Below are 10,037 nucleotides of genomic sequence, written 5' to 3'. Positions count from 1 at the left end.
AGGAGTGAGCTGCACAGAGAAGAGAAGAGAAGAGAAGAGAAGAGAAGAGAAGAGAAGAGAAGAGAAGAGAAGAGAAGAGAAGAGAAGAGAAGAGAAGAGAAGAGAAGAGAAGAGAAGAGAAGAGAAGAGAAGAGAAGAGAAGAGAAGAGAAGAGAAGAGAAGAGAAGAGAAGAGAAGAGAAGAGGCCTTGCTCAGGCTGGGGCCAGCACCCTGCAAGGGTGACATCTAAAAATTTGCAACAGTAGGATTTAGCCTAGGGATATCTTTGCTGTTTATTCAATTTACCTAGTACAATACAGAGCTCATTCTGACAGAAAAAGATTGACCCAGGTTATATATAAAGATCACTTTGCAATTCGTTCCTGTGGCAATTTTTAGACTTTTTACTCATAGATTTCTGAACATCTCATTTTAGTCTGTTTTAATTCACACTGAGGTGATGACATGGTAAGTGTTTTGAGATGTTGGCAACTTTTCATTTCTGTGCCTGAAATTAGAGTCTAGAAGGAGTGAAGGGTGTCTCAGATTTGTTGTGACTTGTATCATCATCATGCAGTCGCATCAATCAAATCATGTCCATTTATGAAAAGAGAGTTCATGAACACAAAAACCAAAAGTAAAATAAAAAGTACCCCAGAGATTATGTGTTTCTTGACCTCTTTATGATCTGGTGGACTAATTGTGAGCCTGAAAATTTATTCATTGTTTCCAATTACATTACCTGGTCTAGTCAAATATTCTTCCCAAAGAAATGCCATTGCTTTCATTTATTTTGTTATTGGAAGAATCTACCAATTTAGGATTGCTATGTTTTGCAAATGCTTCATAATTTCTATTTGATATATAATGGTATTGCAAATATAGATTTTCTTTATAATCTTAACCCTGGAAATATTTTAAGTCCCCAGAGTCAGCGAGTTTCTGACTACAAAATCTGCAGACGAGCTAAAATCCATCTCAGATTATGGTCCCAGGTTTGAAAGGTGAGGCATGGTCAGATATGTGAGGTTTCTAGAAAAAGCCAAATCATCTGTTCTTGTTTTTTAAACTTGTTATTGGCATAAACTTTAAAAAATATCTATACTTAAACCAGCCTGTTTTAACTTTATGTTTTGTTTGAAATAATCTAATTAGGAAATTATGGGTCTCAGTTTTCTACTGCATTAAAACTTTTGAGCTTCATGATTAACAAAACTGGCAATAGATAACAGTATAAGCAACCTTAAATATATTTTGGTTAAATGAGTTCAGGATACATTTTCCTGAAACAAATTTGGCCATGTTCAGTACGGCATTACATGTAAACGTCTGGAAAAATCGCCGCGTTTTTCCAAGCAGGAGGCATGAGATTTCTATAATCCATAGCCCCCACCACAGTATTAATTAGCATGGCTCACTAACCAGGGACATAATATTTGTAAATGAAACTCTAGAAGGGCATCAGTAAGGAACAGGATGTTGAAGCCAAATGGAAAACATGAACCAATAAAAAGGCTGAACTAGCTAGAAGTGCAAGCTCAGCCTTTGAAGTTAGTTCAAGTACTGCATGCTTTAATTTTGGTGTAATCTTATGATGGAGGTACAAACAAGAACTCAGAAACAGATTTTGTAACATTTGGCCCAATTGTAGATGAATCAGTTTGTTGATGGTTACCAACAATTGCACAGCCAGAGAAGCTGTGGTCTTTGTTAAACTAGATTGAATAATTGGCTTCAGTGGGAGTTTCGGGTGCAGAGCAAATGAAGTGTCACAGCCCTTGACTCTCATAAGATTCCTTAGCAGAGGTTAAGCTTTTGCCTTCAGAACAACCTGAATATGGATTCAGAGAACATGAGTCCCTCAAGGGTTCATCTACTCACTCCCCTGCCCCAGTATGGGTCTGAACATATTTAGTCATTCCTGGCAGATGTGCATTCCTTATCTGTTTTAAGAGCCCCTCTGATGACAATAAGGATACCAAAAGCTCTCTGGGCAATGCTTAACTGTTGTCTCAGAACACAATCTTTGATTAGTACTACATTACCTTGGCAAGCCCAACTAAACCTATGTATTTCTTTGTTTTGGTTTGTTATTTTTTTAATGCACTTTCATGTGGAACTCCAGTGACAAAGCTGTGCTTTTCTGGTGTTTCACTCAAAAAAAAAAATTCACTGTTTTTTTCCTTTGGACAGCTTTCTGAAGGCCTACTATTGCCAGGTGCTGAGCATCTCTGGAGACATGAATTAAGAGAACGAGTTTCAATACATTCAGCAAATTACAGGATCAGGCAGCCAGGAGTTAAGATGATCTTTGAACTCGAAAGTCATAACTGGAAAATGAACATAATCATACAAACTCTCCTTTTTTAGATCAAGCACTCACTTCATTAGCTTGAAAATAGTAAATAATTTATTGTAGTCTTTAGTGAATAGCCCAACACATGCTGTTAATTACTTTCTCATTTGGGAGAAGAAACACAGCAAAAGTTAATTTTTTTCCTGCATATGCTTTCTAGAAGAACTCCCCAAAAATGCATTTATTTCTCTTTTCAGCAGCCATGCAGACCTCTGGAAGGAGCCATATTCCTCAACAAAGCAAGTGCAATGGCTCTATTTCTCAAATGCAAGTGACTACAGACACAAACATAGCATTGAAACAAAGACTTTAATTTCAAAAAAATAACACAGAGGAAAATGGTTGAAATATTGTATTAGGAAAAAAAATATATATATACACCAAACTTAAGCCCTATGCAATTATGATGGTTAAAGAGTTTACCAAAGAAGGTAATTTTATGCATTTGTTGGAATCTGTGTGTGTATATATATATATATAAAAATATATATACATATATGCACATATGCACGCATATGCACATACAAATCAGCAAGGGTGTAAATTATTCTAGAGATGTGATAGATTCAATTCCCAAAGTACCATTTTCAGGAATAAGTGGTATCCAAGCCAATCAGAATCTGGGGTTTACAAACCCAGTGCTGGGTTGGGTCTTGCAGCTGGGATGAAATCCATTGACTTGTCTATGGATGAAAACTACTAAGACTGCTATAAGCTTGTTGGTTGCATTTACTGAGCTATAGTCACCATGGCCTATTGTAGTGAATAATTCCAGGGAAATCTCTGTATTTACTCACTTAGTCAGATGGGGAATATTGCATAAGCCATTGTGTGCCTGTGCATTCCTTGAGTGTGATGCTGTGGTCTTTTTCTTGCTTGCCGTGTCATTTGTTTCATTTAACTGTCTCATTAATGGCAAAATTGCTTTGCTTTGTTCAGAAATCCTATTCTGAGAAGCAAGTATTACTTTCTTCTTTAACTTCTTGCCAACAAAATATTTTCAAATGCATGTGGTACAGAGGAATTGTACAAGATAGTTTGAGAGCAAAAAGAAGTATCTAAAATTAAAAGCACAAATCCACTTACTACATTCCCATTTTTCCTTTGACATGAAATGAAATCTTAACGTGAGAAGTGCACACAGTTCATCAGCATACTCTGAGCAAATTCATAATTAACATGTGGATTGAGCAAAGCTGTTGTCAACACTTTCACATATGTTACCATGAAACTAAAATATTTTAATTAGTAGAGAAATAGAGGAAAATCCAAGTAAATACAGCCTGTGCTTGACATAAAAATTAGCTTGACTCTATGAGTATTAAAAATAAGAGACTCTCATCTCTACCTTAAGTATCCTTACTATACTAGGACAGCTTAGTGAGTCCTGCATAATTCGAATCTGCTCCAGTGCTCTGATAAATAATTACTTGACAGAGGAGTGTCCACTGTGGTCATTGTGCAAATGCTTTACTAAATCATTGGTAGAAATAAAAATGTGTGAGTTCTATGGCAGGTAGGTAGAAAGTGTAGACTTTGGTGTTTTGTAATAATCCCATTTGCTGGACTGACAGAACCTTTTTTTGAAGGCTACATTATAAGAGGAGAAAATAAAAGAAAACTATGTAGCAGTACCATGTGGCTTCTGATTTGGGAACTACAATTTAGCCTATTAGACATGGACCTGTTCCAAAAGTGCACATTCAGACAATCATGCATGAAGGAGTTAGAAACACAGATGTGAATTATGACTCCCTGAAATCCTAGGAGTGCTCAAAATTAGGTGGGTGTGAACTGTAAGTACAGATCCAGAGCTAAAATTTTTGTTCAAACCTGTCTTTCCCTAACATTTTTACAGCAACTATTGAATGTATTAAAACCAACAATGTTACATAAGCTTAAAAAAAATACCAGTTAACCCCATCTTAGCTGTATTCAGACATGATTCACAATGGCTGGCTAAAAACATTTCTATAAAAAGGTAGTAACAAAAATCACCAGTTGAATGTAATGGGACAGTTTAAATAGGTCAAATTTAAGCCAAATTACTGCAGCTCAAATGGCCACATGCAGCTTCACAGTGATCATTTTGACCCAGCATTTAACATTAGAAACATAAATAATTTAAGGGTTTTCTTTTCTGAGTTTGGGTCAGAACTTCGAAATGTCTGTTCTCTCTTCAGTCCTTTTTACACACACATGCTAAATCAACAGTTTTGACTAGAGCAATGGTGTTGGTTGGGACTGGGGCTGGCCATTTCACAAGCATACAAGAAGTAGAGGATGGAAAATGTACCTGGAACACTGAATTGGGCTAAAGGCACAGAAGGAGCAATGAAGGAGCACCTGCCATTTTTCAGTGCTCTCAACAGCAGGAAACTGAGGGGCCCAAATAGATGCAAATATCCAGTTCATTGATACTTTTATCTGTAGATTTCATTGCCACAGGTTTCCCTTTTTTAAGTCAAACATATTTGCAAAGTGAATCACAATTATTCTTCTCATGTAAATGATGTAGAAGGTGTGGCACAAATCAGTCTGGCCTTGGCCACCCCATACTGTATAGTAAAAGAAACTGGGTCTGCTCCACCACTACTGTATCTGCAAAACACCTCTCCCCACTGCTGATCTCAGTATCTGATGACTAAAAACCAGATTTTCACACCTTGAAGGAGCCAAATAAACCCACAGTTAGTGGTCCAAGACAGTTCCCCATTAACAGGACTTAAAGAAGTACCCATTAAAAAGGGAGTACAGAGGCAATGGCAGAGCAGCCTTGCACAGACTCAAAGGAAAAAGCATTCTGCCCCTTTTAACTGGTCTGGTCATGGCTACTACTACTCCTGTAACTGACAGAAGTGTGCACCTTAGTAACATAATGCAGCACTATGTAGTTTCAGGAATTCATCTCATGGTCTGATATTTTATGTCATGCAGCAGCAGAAGAGAAATCAAAGCAAAATGTTTAAAACCCCTTCTGAAGCACAAAATCACAGCTTGTGTTGATGGCAAAAGTATTTGAATGAGCAATTTCGGGACTGCACTCTCAAAAATGATAAATTGCTTTAATAAATATGTCAGGTCTCATAAGAAAAAGGTGTAATACACAGTAATAGCATCTTAATGTAAATATTTATGAATTTAGATTACATCTTTAAAAATCCAAATCAATCGTTCTACTATTATTGTCCACTAATTGGGAGTAAACATCAGAAGTAAGCCTGAAAGAGTATGATTGCATTGTGTATTTTAACACCACTAGAGCATACATCTATCCAGAAGTTTTCTAGGTTTGCAAGTTTCTGGAAAAGAGAATTGGTTTTATTGTCTGTAACAGCGAGCTTCCTAGAGAACTGTTGTTCTGCTGTAGAGACTTCTGAGTGTCACAAAGTATAAGTACTCAAAATAAACAAGGAATAAATTTTAATTGTCTGAAGGGAGAGGTGCTAGGGTTGTTGAGAAAAACTTTTCTAGCTCTTTAAAACAGCTGAGCTCACATAGGTGGTAAATCAGCAACCTGAGAGAACAGATCTCAAGAGCAAGACAAAAAGACAATAGCAGTACAAGTGTTCTGAAGTTACATAGAATCACCATTCAGAGTAGTAATGCTTAGTCAGTACTCAGACTCCCTGCTGGAACTGGTCCCTTGGGATGAGACTTAAACCACTATTTCATTTCTGGTGTATCACCAAATAGCAATTCTAGGGTATCTGCCATTGCATTAGATTAGATCCAGTAACCCAGAAATTTAAGGGTCCCTGTCTCTTCATGTATTCTCTGTTCAATTGCCCAGTATTTCTTTAAAATTGGCACATAAAATGAAAATGATGATATGCCATGTAGTTCTAGCATTACTGATACATGTGATCCTTCTCAGTTGCGTCCTGAAGACATGGCCTTGGCACTAAAACAGCGCATGTGTGTCTACATACACCCAGATGTTTCAGCTGCCACAGAGACAGAACAGCAAACTAGATTGAGAGTAAACTTCAGTTTGCAGCACTTGGTGTGAATAGGGCCAGTTTGAAAAATTCTATTCACTAATTAAGTACTTCTTTTTAAGTTTCATTAACATGTATGGTGTTAATGAACACAACTGTCTGGGACAGTCATTTTTTGCATGAGGTAAATTTGCTGGTAAATTTTTGTTCACTAGTTGGCAAGGCTGGAACATTCACAAGGAGTTTTAGTATTTGTAACAAATATCTGGAAAATATTTTTAATTTCTTAAGTAATCCAAGTATCTGGATAATATTTTTAATTTTTTAAGTAATCCAAATATTAATCATGTCAGAACTACAAGCATAAGATAATCAATGTCTACATGTTACTTAACTGCCTCAAAATTCCATGAAGGCAAGAATACAGCAACACAAACAGCCTGCCATGCTCCAGCATTTGGTTGCGTGCACTGTACTGACCACAGCAGTAGAAAGTGGCCTTCCATGTGCTTTTTTAGGGTGACATACATCACTGCATTTATGGCACTTCATGATTCTTTGCCTTTCACATTAATGACTGGTAGGCCACACAGTACCATATGTGCTTTGCTCACTACAAGATGCTGCATTCCAACCTCCTCAGATGTATTGAATATTAAAGTTTACTGCATTTGTGAAATTTAGGAAAACATGAAAAGCAGGGAAAGAATTTTGTGTTTTATTCCCTTGTAGCTTCCACCAAAAACATATTTTTCAGGTAACTCAACACAGAACGAGTGCAGACAAGCATGAAGCAAACTCTGAACCATGGGCAAAGCAGGAACTGAACCAATGATCTCCCTTGCTCCTCCTGTAAGAATATATGATCAGGGCAACTACATCCATAAAAGAAAGTGTATTTATTCCCTGCCAGCCTGTCTCCAGCAGGAGACAGTCCCATCCCTAACTCAGGGCTAATCCTCAGGAACAGCTCACTGGAGCTTGATCAGCCTTTCTTTTACATGCGTTACACACATGTGGGGGAGAATGGAGCCAACAGCTTTGTGGCTGGGGACTGGTTTTTAAAGAGGTCTGAAGAATGTGGAGAGGTCTAGTATCATCCTGTCTCTTGCCTAGTAGTTATTTTTCCCCTGCCCCCTTTTAATTTCTCAATTAATCCTTGGTCCTTAGTCCCCACATCAACTGTGCTCCAAGTCTTTTTAAAACTTCTTAGAAGTAGGGAGAGCTACACAAGAGCAACCCTCTGTTGACTAATGCCTTGGGACTATCGATATTGTATAGAAGGTCGCAATCCCATCTGTGTCCTGATCAATTTTAAGCCTTTCTTGTGGATCAAAAGTCAGAAGTGAGACAGAAGGTGAACTTTGGAACAGGAATCAGACTGAGCTGGGAGGAAACAACAAGAGCATTTGCCTCTATAATAACTCAGAGACCTCATGAGTTATCCTTGATGAACAGAAGTTGTGTGAATTGCATAGTGATAGCACAGTGTCCCAAAACACTCTGCTTCAGGGCTGTCAGTTCAAGGCAGTGTTTTACTTATTCATTAGATCAGGCACTGAAGAACTGGGTTTAATTATAAGATGTTTAAGGTGGAGACTACCTAGTTGTTTGCACCATGCATACTTTGGTGTAATCCTACTGCAATTTGAGCCTCAAGGTGTATTATTAAATTATAAACACAAGAGCCAGTGTCACAATCAGGTTGAAATGGAACACATTAGAACATGTTTATTTTCTACCCTTGATCCCCTGGTTCTTAATAATATTCTAAGTCATCATCTTTACTCTGGAATTTTAAGAACAAACCTTGCAAGCACATTACATTTGTGTCTCCTGGCATCTCCATTGAATGTCTCTGCATTCCCTTCCTCAGAGATATTTAATGTGCCTGAAAAGGTAACAAAATGTCATTGCTATGTTCAGCCAGTTGGAATAATCAGAACAGTTCTTCAATAAATGCATCAGGTCAAATTGGGGAAATCAATTTATTGCAAATTAGAATAAATCATTACTAATTCAGGTAGTGGGGGAGAGAGGGAAAGAAAATAAGAACATATACACACTTAGAGAAAATACTTTTCCTCCATGTTTCCCAGGTTCAAGTTCACTCCGAGCACCTCTCCTGCCCTCCTTGTAACCACCACTGGTTGCACTCTGTCCCTTTGGTGAGGCACTGAGAAGTTCCTTCTTCCTACTCACTATTTTCCTCTGCTGCAGCATCAATCCTTCACAGGCTGCAGGGAATATCTGCTCCACCACAGAGCACCTCCTCCTCTTCCTCACCTTTCTCCTTAACCTCTTCCTCTTACACCTTCACCTCTGCTCTTGGTGTTCCCTCTGTTATCACTCCTTTTATTTTTTCCTCCACTCTCTGGCTTTCTTTGCTCTTTCTGAAATGTGTTTCCCCAAGGTGCCCCCATCTTGGCTGAGGGATCAGCCATGTCCTGTGCTGGGTCCTTGGAGGAAAGTGGGACTGGCTGTGCCCAGCACAAGGCAGCCCTGGCCTTCCTCACAAGCCTCCTGCTGCCAGCCTTGCCACCTATCCCCAACAGACCAGGTGTTATCTATCAGATAGTGTCACCTATCCCCAGACCTGCTCTGTTACAAAGTGGAGAGAAGATGCCCCATCAAGAGCATTCATGGTCTTGTGTAGCTGTCTCACCCTACCAGCAGAGTGGTCAGATCACTATAGGATAGCTGGCAGGCAAATTTAGAGGCATTAGAGAGTGGGCTGCAACTGAGCCTGGTGGAAGAGACCTCACAGGACCTTAACTTTCTCATTGTGTTAGTCTGTACCACAGCCTGGTGCCTGGCGGGAATGCAGTTCTCCAGTCTGGAATAGCCAGGGCAGGCCAGAACTGGCTGGGCTGGGCTGGGCTGGGCTGGGCTGGGCTGGGCTGGACTGGAGCAAGGGGGGCAGGTGCCCTGTGGGCCCAGCTGGAGGTTCCTCAGTCACGGAGCAGGAGCAGAGGCCCTGCACCAGGACTCCACCGGGAGCAGAACAGTGGTGAGAAGGCAAAGGTGTGTGGAATATAGGCACAGCTGGGAGGTGCAGGAGGCCCCAGGTAGATGGATTACTTTAACTGCAGCTGTAGAACATGGTAAGAGGGCAGAAAGAGAATGGGAGGGAAGACCAAGGAATGCTGCAGTTTTCTCTGAAGTCATTTTCAGAAAATGCTGCCACAGGAAGATTATTTTCAGACACTTGAAATTTTAGGAGGACTAATGAGGGCAGGACACCAAGTTGCCTAAAATAGCAGTGACAAGTACAGAATTAGAAGAGGAAGGAGGAGCAGAGAAGGAAAGCAGCAATATTCCAAGTCCTATTAACTTTCATAAGTCCACCTAACTTCAACATAGGCTAAAAAACACCAAAAAAAACCCCAAACCTCTAGAGGATTCTTCCTTCTAGGAATTTAGGCCTTGAAGCAAAATCTGGGTTTCTGTCTTTATCAATTTTTTTTTGCTGTCCCACTTCTTTCTCTCAGTCTAATATTTAATTGGCTTTGGCAGAGGTGATCTATTGCTAGTTCTGTGTCAGGTTCTTGACAGTAACTTCAGAGGGTCTGAGATTTCTCCAGTCATCTCATGTTCCTATTTAAAAAATCTTAACTGGAAAGCTTAGATAACCTAATTTCAGAGACTGCCATTTTGCAACAAAATTCCATCTGGTGAACATTAGATCCGCTAACCATGGCTGACGTGAAAAATAAGCTTGTTTTCATATGGAGGCTGTACAGCTTCAGTTAAACATGATT

At 39.3% G+C, this 10,037-nt stretch overlaps 1 protein-coding gene across 5 annotated transcripts in view; it reads right to left on the bottom strand.

Annotated features, from left to right (window-relative positions):
• Positions 1–5,386: 5,386 nt before the first annotated feature.
• RGS22 (regulator of G protein signaling 22) overlaps positions 5,387–10,037 on the bottom strand; it is a 62,755-nt gene continuing 58,104 nt past the window's right edge. For all 5 annotated transcript variants that reach the window (XM_071421500.1, XM_071421503.1, XM_071421501.1 and 2 more), the window contains one exon: positions 5,387–8,167. The gene's annotated coding sequence lies outside the window, so the exon portion shown is untranslated. The remainder of the gene's footprint in view (positions 8,168–10,037) is intronic.

The sequence above is a fragment of the Agelaius tricolor genome, unplaced genomic scaffold (genome assembly GCF_023055355.1).
Source record: "Agelaius tricolor isolate 1412-34295 unplaced genomic scaffold, bAgeTri1.0.p SCAF_2, whole genome shotgun sequence".
NCBI lineage: Eukaryota > Metazoa > Chordata > Aves > Passeriformes > Icteridae > Agelaius > Agelaius tricolor.
The sequence above is the reverse complement of the archived record's forward strand: the minus strand, read 5'-3'. Positions and strand labels throughout refer to the sequence as shown.